At 37.5% G+C, this 11,132-nt stretch overlaps 1 long non-coding RNA gene and 1 pseudogene across 1 annotated transcript in view; both read left to right on the forward strand.

Annotated features, from left to right (window-relative positions):
• LOC143672995 (uncharacterized) overlaps positions 1 to 977 on the forward strand; it is a 37,447-nt gene extending 36,470 nt beyond the window's left edge. Inside the window, exon 3 of the long non-coding RNA XR_013170125.1 lies at positions 928 to 977. This is a non-coding gene — a long non-coding RNA (uncharacterized LOC143672995). The remainder of the gene's footprint in view (positions 1 to 927) is intronic.
• An 8,148-nt stretch (positions 978 to 9,125) lies between these two features.
• On the forward strand, positions 9,126 to 10,115 carry LOC143673002 (glycine cleavage system H protein, mitochondrial pseudogene; annotated as a pseudogene).
• Positions 10,116 to 11,132: the final 1,017 nt, after the last annotated feature.

An 11,132-nucleotide genomic window follows, 5' to 3' on the forward strand; every position in this document is an offset into this window, starting at 1 on the left:
ATCTCATTGTTTTAATTCACATTTGTTTGACCATTACTGATACTGGATAACTCCCTGCCAGTGTGCTCTCTTTTGCAAATGCTAACATTTCTTCTGTAAATGCTAGCAAGAGTTATTTACAGTGAACTGGAAAGTAACAGTGCATGATCCTTGTTTCTCAATCTGGTCCTGTCCAGTACATGTCAAGGCTCCCTTCAGGGATTTCTTTCCAATGCAGCTGTTAGAACTGGCAGAGAAAATTTTATGTCCATTTAATTTTATGTCCATTTAATTGGTGTATTTGAATGGGTAAGTAAACACATGATTATGTAACATATTATTTCATCATTACAATGAGTCTGAAAAGCAGGTTTTATTACCCCCCTTAAAGATGATGAAATTAAGTATCAGTGAAATATGTTCTAATACTATTGTCCCAAAGCTAGTAAGGTGAAATCAGGATCTGACATCAAAACCATGGACTCCTCATTGAACCATTCTATTAGGTTAGGCAAACTACTTAAGAATTCTAGAATTCTTTTTTCCCTAGGCAGCACAATTTGCTGTTTTTAGTGCCTGACTGGGATTCAGCAAGTCCAAGTTCTAGTCCTGAGTCTGTCAGAAGGTAACTGTGAGACTTTGGAAATTTATCTCTCTGAGACATGGTGTTCCCACCTATAAAGTGAGCAAAGGTGGAGATGAAGTAAATGTTATCAGTTATAGCTGACTTAGCTAGTCTACTGCTCTCTTTCCATGTGTTTGTGAGTCACTGCTCTCATTTTACAACCTTACCCTCTCTTACACCTCAGTTTAAATCTCAGCCTCACCTCAACAGTTATTAGTTGGTGTATCCTTGAGCAGATTTGTAACCTCTTTATGCTTTGTTTTCCTCTTCCATGCCATAATCTAAGGGAAAAAAATATGTTTTCACTTTTTTTTTCTCCACAGAAATGACACTCAAGGAAGGAAGCAACCTCTTCATTTGAAATTACTCCATGTGAGGCCCTGGCTACTAATCCTCCAATCTTGGCTTTTGCATCCCCAAAGTTATTTCTCTCAGCAATTGGAGGACTAAAAGCAAAGATCTAAACATTCTGCATATACCTTGGACAGTGGGATAATATAGAAACCATGAAGGGTATTGCATTCAGATTATGGGTGAACAAATAGAGTCAATATTCTGCCACTGCTCCCTGTTAAGTTAGAAGGTGATAACTACAATAACTCTGTCCTAAAATACCTGGTACACTCACAATAACTGTGCCCTAAAATACCTTTCCCTGATATCTAGGAAGAAAATGGTCACAGCTACAACCTCAGCAATGGGAGAATTCATCTTCTATGTCCAGGTTTCTTTCAGACTTATCAATACGAAGTAAAGAAAAGAAGCTAACAGATTGGGACATTTGCCTCTAGGATTCCAGGCAGATATATTTCCATCTCCTGATAGCATAGCACAATCTGGGTCATGAGTGTGTGGAGAATTCAGCAACTTTGGAAAACTTCAACCTGTTATGATATTTAGGATTTCAAGGGAATTCACCAAATTCAGTAAGGCCTCACTCATCCCACCAGGGTTTAATATTGAAGATTATTCTGTGGTTGGCTGTAGAGTAATTTTCAGACTTTTAGATAAAAACCTCATTAAAAGAATAGTAGAAAGAGAGGCATTACCTGCAAATAAGAACTGTACAGAGTGGGGGACAGGAGAAATAAAGAAAAACAAGATAGATAGAAATTTTTACAGAGGGCAAGAACAAACATACATGTTTAATTCATGCCAAACTCAGTGTTATAGCCTTTGCATGCATTATTTTATTCAGTCTCCACAAATATCTTTAGTAGATGGGTTTCACCTTTACAGTGAAGAAGTTACATTAAATAGATGGCAATGATCAAGCTTACCTTGATCAGTAAGTTGCCCAGTCTGGATTTAAACCAAAACAGTCTGAATATACATCAGGAGTTTGAAAAAGAGTGACCCTGAGTTACAAAATGTTCAGTTGTTGCCTCCTGGGAATGACAGATAATTTCTACAACAAGGGAAGAAGGCTCATTCAGGATAAATAGGATATGCCAGAGCCAAATATCATTAAATCAGAACAGTCATAGATGAGTCCTAGGACCCAAAGATGTGTTACATTGTTATTAGAGCATCCAGTGAATCCCAATGTGCATTCTGTCCTCCCTGGAAGACTTAGATGGAAAAGCACTAGTACTCACCCTCACTATGAAAAGGCTTAGTATCAAAACTAAAAACAAAAAAGAAAAACTCTGGTGTTCTAACAGAGATGAGTACCCAATGAATACATTTAATTAAAAAATAAAATATTATAGTATCATCCCAGCAAAAGAGAAGTTTGGTGTGTTCTAAAATCCCTGAAAGTAGCCTTTACAACCCTGATCAATTTCTGGCAGTCTTCATAAGGGGGAGTCCCATACCCTAAGTGGATAAGTAAATAACAATTCATAGAATAACATCAGATCTGATTTTGAAAGTCTCACACCCTCCATTTATTCACTCACTCATCCACTCTGCAAATATTATACTCAGTATTGGACTACCTGCTGGGGAAACAAAATCAGATCAACTGAGACCTTATTTTCACCAAGCACATGATGCTTATTGCTGTAACAAAAACTTGACTGAGGAATTGTGTGAGTAAGAAAAGGAATCATGACCTAACCTGGATGGAAAGAGTGGGAGACCACCCTAAACTTACACATAAATGTGAACTCAGGTTCCTGGGCAAGACGTGGAGGAAAAGGGTGTCATCTTTCCCAGGTTCAGTGCATGGTAGAGACCTTCTGATCCAATACCCTAGAAGGGGAGCCCAGGAGGAGGTGTAACAGCAGAGCCATCCGTTATCATAAAGGGATACTCATTCTATCACTTTTCCATGCTTCTAGCACCCATCGCCTTCCTCTGTAAGTCTCATCCTGTGAGATGCAGTCTGCCTCAGGCTGTCATGAGTCATCCACGTTGTGAAGGAAAACAACCAGAGTGTAGGACACAGAATAATGCTCACCATCAAAGATGTTCATGTTCTAATCCCCCAAACCTGTGACTATGTTAAGTTACATTGCAAAGGAACATTAAAGTTGCAGACGGAATTAGGATTGCCTATCAACTGACTTATAATAGGGATATTACCTTGTATTATCTGATGGGCCCAATGTAATTCTGAGAGTTCTTAGAAATGGAGATAGAAGCAGAAGAAAATGTAGAGAAAGAGATGTGATTATGGAAAAGTAGCCAGAGATGTTATATTTGTAGCTTTGAACATAGAAGAAGGGAACAAGCCAAAAAGTATGGTAAGCTTCTAGAAGATGGAAAATACAAAGTAGAGGATTGTCTGATTAAAGGCTTCAGAAAAGAAGCATAGCTCTGCTGGTGGTTTTTTTTTAGCTAGTGAGATAGTTCTGAAACTACACAATGGAAAGAAAGAAAATAAATGTTTCTTTCTCCTTTTTTTTGCCTAGGCAGGCCCTGGGAATTGAACTTAGGTCTCCAGCATGGCAGAAGAGAACTCTGCCTGCTGAACCACCATGGCCCACCCAAATGTGTGTTGTTTTAAATCATAGCTCATGGTAATGTGTTAAGGCAGCAATAAAAAAATCTAATACACTCAGAAACTGAGGAATTGAATCCGCAATTTTGAAATTTCTATGGTTTACAGAAGAGTTATTAATAAAACAAGAAAATATTCTGGCATCCTTCCAACATAACCTGACAATTTTCTTGGTCTCAAAATTCACAGCCCTGCCAACACCTCACCTGGGTTCTTGTTACTCCCACCTCCTGGCTTAGATCCCCAGGACTCCCTGATTCATGTCTCTAGGCTCCATCCCATCCTCCATACCCATCCCAGCCCTCCTCTTGCTCCCCCTTTATCACAAGTTCTTCAGGGACCCTCTGACTTGCAAGATTATTGACTTTCATAAATTTTAAATATTCAGACAATGGCTGATGTTTCCAACCCAAACCACAATCCTAAGACTCATAAAAAGAACAAACAAGAGTCAAAGAATTCATTTTACAGAATGCTATAGAATCTTGGAAGAAGATACTATGGAATTACCAGGTACACCCAGTTATCCCCACAGAAAAGGGTGGCCGAAAATACATTTTATGAATATATATGAAAATATAACTCATTTTAGGAAAGGTCTTGAAAATTTTCTGCATTATTTATCTTCTTATATTCATAAGAAATAAAAGGGGCTGACAGAAGATAGGTGAAAAAATCATGCAGAAGAAACATCAAATTTCCAACTGGGTCACTCACTACACTGGGTTGGGACATTAAGACTCTGGGCCTGATAATGTGTTCTTAGGACTGAAATGTCCATTCCAGAGCCATGGAAGTCCCAGCTCTTTCACTCAGCTAATTTGAGCCCTTGTTTCCTCATTTATAAAATAGGGATGACATTAATACTTAGTCTACCTGCCTATGGACAGGTGCTGGGAAGATTAGAAGATATATGAATGAACAATTGACATTAAAAAGCTCTAGAAAAAATGTGATTTGTCAGTTATTATTACTAAGTCTTTTTTATCTTCATTTCAAACATTGATAACAATTATAAGGATTATGGAGACAATCAAAGTTCAATAAAACAAAAATGAACATACTTTATTTCATTTTCTTTTTACACAGGAAAGAATAGAATATTTGAATTTAATGAAAAAAGTAACAAAAATGAAGGAAAATTTACCTGTATCACCAACTCAAAAGACTTGAATAATGTATAATTTTATACTCTTCATTGGAAAGTTTTTCTAGGCAAAGCCTGAAGAATTGAATATTCTTGAAACATCAATTGAAAGTTTGAATTCTGCCTAGGCAGTTCTAAGATGTCACAAGTTGCAACCACCAAAACACCAAACACACCTACAACTACTCTGAGTCTTGCTCCCCACTTTGCTGGCTATTTGGAGTGAAAGCAAGAAGGAAGGTGGGGGATGCAGTGGGGTGGAGAGATGGTGGCTTGTTTCTTAGAAGATTCCAACTCTAACATCCTGGTGTCTGGCCTCTTGATCAATGTAGGTAAATATATGCCCCAACAATTTGGGAACCCTATAATCCTATTTTCATTCTTACACTGAAAACTGGAGGAAACTTAGCATGCCTTCCTTAAGTATCTCAGTCTGGAGAATCAGCTCCTAAAAGATGCTGACCAAGTTTGTCCCCACCCCTTACCCCCTCCATCAACAATGTAGAAGGAATTGGCTCTGGACCAGTAATTTAAGCATCATATTCCTGGAGAACCATGTTTCAGAGGCCACCAATTCTGCTAAATGTGGCCCAGAGCCAGGGCTTGGTAATACAGAGACCTGGAAAATGCTTGTCACAAGTGCTGAACTTATCTATATGCCTGGGTTTTTCAGCTTTCCAGGGTTACAGTTTACATTATTGTTCAAATTGAACAGCTCAACTCCACCTCTTAGGTGACTGTAGGAAATCACTTTCCCCCAGGTTTCTGCTTCAGGTTTTTCCCTTTGAGCAAGTTATTTAGCCTTCAATCTCCTAGGCTTCAGTTTCATAATCTATAAAATGAGACTAAAAACAATACCTATCTCATAAAGCCATTATGATGATAAAGTGAGATAATATATGCAAAATGCTTGAATGATGCCTGGTACATAGTAACTGCTGTGTAATATTTGTTATTATAGCCACAGTTGTTAACATCATCATTATTATTGTCATCAATTTTACTATTCCCTAATCATGTGCATCTAGCATCTCATCACTGCTTCCCTGTGTCAGTCCAGCTCCTCCCTTCTTTCCTTGAAGCGTAACAACACTTGGCTGAATCATATGACCTGAAGATATAATCAACAAGAAATTCTAAAATTTAACATCTGACACCAGTGTTCCCAGGGCTTATCAGTCAGGGTGTCCTGGATCAGCCTGCCACCATTTCTTAGGGCCTACTTCCATATAGGCACCATCCCTTCTGCCAGAACTGTTCCTCCCTTCCTCCAGTCTCCTTGGGCAAAGCAAAAATCTATTCACCTAATGAGAACTTTTCCACCCAAGAGAGTAATATTTTTACTTTATTGTACAGAGCAAATTGGTTCTTCTTTGCCTCGAATTCTCTCCTCTAGGGAGACTCAGGGCTTTATTTTCAAAGAAATCAAACAGTTATGAAAATGTTCTAAAAATTAGTACAAACTCCAAGGATGGGTCTGGATGTCCAATGAATTTCTCTATTTCCTCCTCCCTTTGGACATTCATTTTCTAAAGTATACATAAGAGAACTCTAAAAATGCTCTAGGCTACCTATTAATTTTTCTTAAAATTGTGGAATATAAAATCTGTTAGGAACATTTGAAAACTTACATAGATTGAACAATTATTTAAAAATAAGAACTTCTCAGGGTAGTTATTGAAAATGTGGGAAAAGTTTCACATTAAGAGCTGGGACTGAATTCAGTAAAATTATAGCCTCATCAAAGTCACTTCAGCTCTCTGAGCTTTAGTTCTTCTGTCCATTCTTCCGTCCAAGAGGAACAGTGCATCTTTGAGCTGGGCACTGTGCACAGTATGTTTGGGGATAAGGAGCTTCAAATAATATTAAAAAAAACCTGACATGGCTCCTTCCCTCAGACACAGTCAAATTAGAAGATAAAATGATGCATTGTACAGAGGTAATTTAAGCTTTCTCAGTGCTCCCAGTACTATAACCCAGAGGCAACCTACAGCTAGGGCTGATAAGGACAAGTAGTTCATTATCTCTTTCTTGTGAGTTAGATTTTGCAAAGGATTTTTCACCCATTAACAACATTGATCATCATAATGTTGTGAAGAAGGTCTGCAGAGATGGTAATCTGCATTTCAGAATCATTGATTCTGCAGAATGACTGCCCCACTCACCACACATTTGTCTCAGAAGTCTCAAGTATGCTCAGTTCAGAGAAATCATCAAGTAAAGTTGTGATGTTCCTCTACTACTAATCCAGTAGTTTTGAAGAGCTCACCCTGGGTGACTGAGAGAATTGTGGAAAATGATGGTTGCTAGTGAGTACTGTGGCACAGCCAGCAGCCCTTTAAGGACTCTACCAGGGCTAGCTCCTGGTCCCAAGAAAAATGGTCCTCTGATTGGTCTGCTCACACAGACCTTCCTAAGTAGCCCCACCCCACCACTTCCACTCTTCACTTCTTGAACAAGTATATTAGTAACCCCAGCTATTTGCCCCCAAATTAATTGGGATGGTTTAGAAATGCTGTGATGAAGCAATATATCTCAAATCTCAGTGGCTAAATCCCATAAGAATTTATTTCACCTGCAAACTTACTCCAGTGCAGATATGCCAATCAGGCAGCTCTCTGAGCAGCTCTCCACCAAGTAGTGACACTCAAGTACACACCTATTCTATCCTATCGTGATTCCAAGCATCAAAGTCTTCAGGACCCTCTACTGGTCATCTGCACCTGGATAGACAATGAGCAAAGAGAGATAAAGGTCACTGAGAACATTCTATGGATCAACCTTGAACCAGGGTCTGTCACTTCTACCCTTAATTAACAAGGCCCCACCATGATGAAATGGGGCTGGCAAATGTAGTCTTTGGAGTACTTGAAAGAAAAAGACACAATGATTTGTTGAACACATTGCAATATTTGGACACGTGCTGGTTTCTCTCCTTCCCCCTATCCTTTCAAATATCATGTATTAGTCTATTCAAAAAGCCACTGACTCTTTCAGTAGACCTTGACAACCTAATTCAAACTAGAGCCCAAATCACTACCATGCAAAAGGAAAGTGGAATATATATATGTTTCTATATCCTATGCAACAAATATTTACCTGGCTCCTACTGTCAGCAGTAATGTGCCCATGTTCTGGAGTTAAGCATGTGGCTTCTAATTCAGACTCCACTTTTTGTGACTCTGTATTCTTGGACATGTTACTTAGCCTCTCTAACCTTTCTGCTTAGCCTCAGTTTACTTATCTGCAAAATGGGATTTTATTTTATATATATACATATGAAAGAGTTGTTTTATGATTAAAAGAAACAATGTTAAAAAATAATAAAAACAGTGCAGTAACCTACACATAGTTAGTGCTAAAGGAATGTTAACCATAGTGGATAAAACAAAGAGGGTCCCTGCTCTCAACGAGCTTAAAATCTTTTGGAATAGAAAGACATTAAAGAAAATGAGCAAATAAGTAATTACACATTGTAATTAACATGAAGAACATAACAGGGTGATATAGGACTAACATCTGAACTTCTTATTCTTCCTCTATTATTAAAAAAATTGGAAGGATACACCTTTCAAAATATACATTCATTTGTAAATAATCAACAAGAGCTGTTTAGCTAACAGAAATTTGATATATTTTAAATGTGTCAAAGATGAGAATGAGAAAATATAATGTATCTAAAATATATTGCTGACTTTAATGGCTTTATACTTTACATAACAAAGCAAAAGTACTTCACTATGAGATTTCCCATTATCTACAGGATGTGCTATTTAGTTGTTTTTGCATTATTTTATTTTCAATCTAGGATTATTTGCAGGGAACTTTTTAAGCATATGTCAATTTCATGGTGGATAATTTAAGCTAGGTAACATAAAATAATCCACTAAATGAGATTCACTTAAACTGTAATTCATCAAAAATATGCTAAATTTTATCAGAGAAATGTATATCATTATTAATTTTTCTCTGACATAGACCTCCCATTCTCTTCTTCAGAACATCTCAAGCATTATCTATGGAATTTCTGGCATACAGATCAACTAAAGGCTAAGTGTCAAAGCTAAATCAAATATGGCATTACAGGAGTATCACGCTAGGTTCTTTGAGGAATCCTGCCAATGCAGAACAAGCAGACTCTGGATAGGACACAGTTATTGAAAGTCTCCTCTTCTCTTAAGAACAAGGAAGAATCTCCAAGGATGCCTCTCCACCATCACCAAAGCAAAAATGTGAATATACTTCAGGAATATATTTAATGTTAGGAACTAAATATATGCATATTAGTTCTTTACTAAAAAAATATAAAGCCTTATCAAAAGGAAATTGACATCATGCCCTGACACCTCCAGCTATGTGTATGAGTGGCTTCTTGGCAACCCTCCCCTGGGGTGCTGTGCCCAGCATGTGGCATGTGAACTGTCCTCTGCAGTGTTCCCAAGGCCTCAGCACCATTGGTCAGGCCCACAGCAGCCCTGGGGTCTGGGGAGAGCAGCCAGCCCTACACTGTGCACTGGTAGCACTCTGCTCTGAGAGCTGAAACTCACAGACAGTCATGAATGGATAGCAGTAGAAAGCAGTGGCACAGTGGGAATCCACAATTTTGCACAGGAAGCATCTTTGGGAGATGTTTTTTACTGTAGTCTTCTTGGGGATAAGGAAAATTGAAAAACAATAGGGGTTTATTGCTTTGGAAAGTGTTAAAGCTGCTAGTGGACCTTGTTCTCTTTCAGGAGAAGCAGTAGAAATTAATGAAGCTCTTGTAGAAAATCCAAGACTTGTCAACAAATCTTATTATGAAGATGATTGGCTGATCAAGATGACACTAAGTAATCCTTCAGAATTTACTGAACTAATGAGTGAAGAAGCATATGAGAAATACACAAAGTCTATTGAATAATGAAAGGAACACCAAAGTAAACTAGTCTGAAACAGCTTTTTAAATTACTGGTAGATAGAAATTTGTAATAGTAACTTTTAACAATATCAATAGTAAAACAGAAACTACTCATTCCAACTATGCTATTAAAAATACTCCTTAACTTACTAATGAGAGTAGATAAACACAATTTGCATCTTTTTCACAGCCAATGATGTACACTAGGGTCTAATTATGATACTCAGAATTCATGAAATTATCTGAGCTAAAATTACATGTAAAAATTATGTAATTCAAGGGTAATATGGCTATCTTAAGGCTTACATGATACTGTAACTCAATACCTGGATTGGGGTCAAAATACTTTCATATTTTCATTGTAAATAACTGGGAGTGAAGATGAGTTTTTATTACTTGTACACTGTCAGATAAGAACAAACTACACCACATTTTGTGGTGCTATTCTCATACTGTGAAGCAATAGCCTTGCAGCAAAAGAAGAAACCCTTTAATAACAATAAAACATTCAACTTCTTCATTAGTCATGCATTTTGTTTTGATGCTAATATTTCAGTCAGTGTTTCTATTATTTATAGAAATGGTAATTTATTTAAGTCTGATTTTCCTTATGTAAAGATCTAATTGCCAAAAAAATGAGAATGAGAGCCTTAATATTCTTATAATTACTAAAGAATCAAATCAGTAGTTTAAAATATTCCCAGAAAAGATTTTTTTCTTGTCTGTTAAGTGTAGTAACATCTCATTGTTTCATAATTAATTTTTATTGCTTATGAGTCTACAAATATCCTCATACAATTGTGGATTTGGACAATTTTTTGGCAGGAGAATAATATTACCATTCAACCTCCATAAGAACTATTAGAAAATTAATAAAGGAGGAAACTTTCTTAACACAATAAACTATATACCAAAATCCTACAGCAACATCATTACTAATAGGTGTGGTGGTTTTTAAAGCTGTAAGTTTTCCCCAAAACCATTTTCTTAAATTTAATCCATTTTCTTGGTGTAAACCCATTGAAATCAGGAACTTTTGATGAGGCTACTTCAGTTAACCTGTGGCCCACCTCACTAAGGATGGGTCTTACCCCTACTGTCAGGTAGAAAATAGATAGGGAGCAGTGGAGGAGGATGTTGAGGTTTAAATGGTGAGGCTTGGGTTGAGGCTAGAGGTAGGAAGTTCTGAAAGAACACACTAAGAGGATACAGGAAGTAAGCCAAATGACTGGGCCACATAGTTTGGTCAAGGGACAAGATGAATAGGTTAATTATCACAAGGGCCCTGAGGGGGATCATGGACAGTATACAATAGGAAAAATACTGTAGGCATAATGCATACTGGAAAACAAAGGCAACGTAATAGAGACATAAGGCCAGCTCAGCATAAGCATGTGCACTGTACCCAACTGTGGCAGTAAGAAAAGGTACAACTCTGGGATGAAGGGGACAGCTGGCTCTGCTGAGCCCACCTGAAAGTGTGCTGTGCTTGGTAATGCTTCTCTTACTTATTAAAGTTGATTTCTGAAAGCCACCT

The sequence above is a fragment of the Tamandua tetradactyla genome (assembly GCF_023851605.1).
Source record: "Tamandua tetradactyla isolate mTamTet1 chromosome 22 unlocalized genomic scaffold, mTamTet1.pri SUPER_22_unloc_3, whole genome shotgun sequence".
NCBI classification, from domain to species: Eukaryota; Metazoa; Chordata; class Mammalia; order Pilosa; family Myrmecophagidae; genus Tamandua; species Tamandua tetradactyla.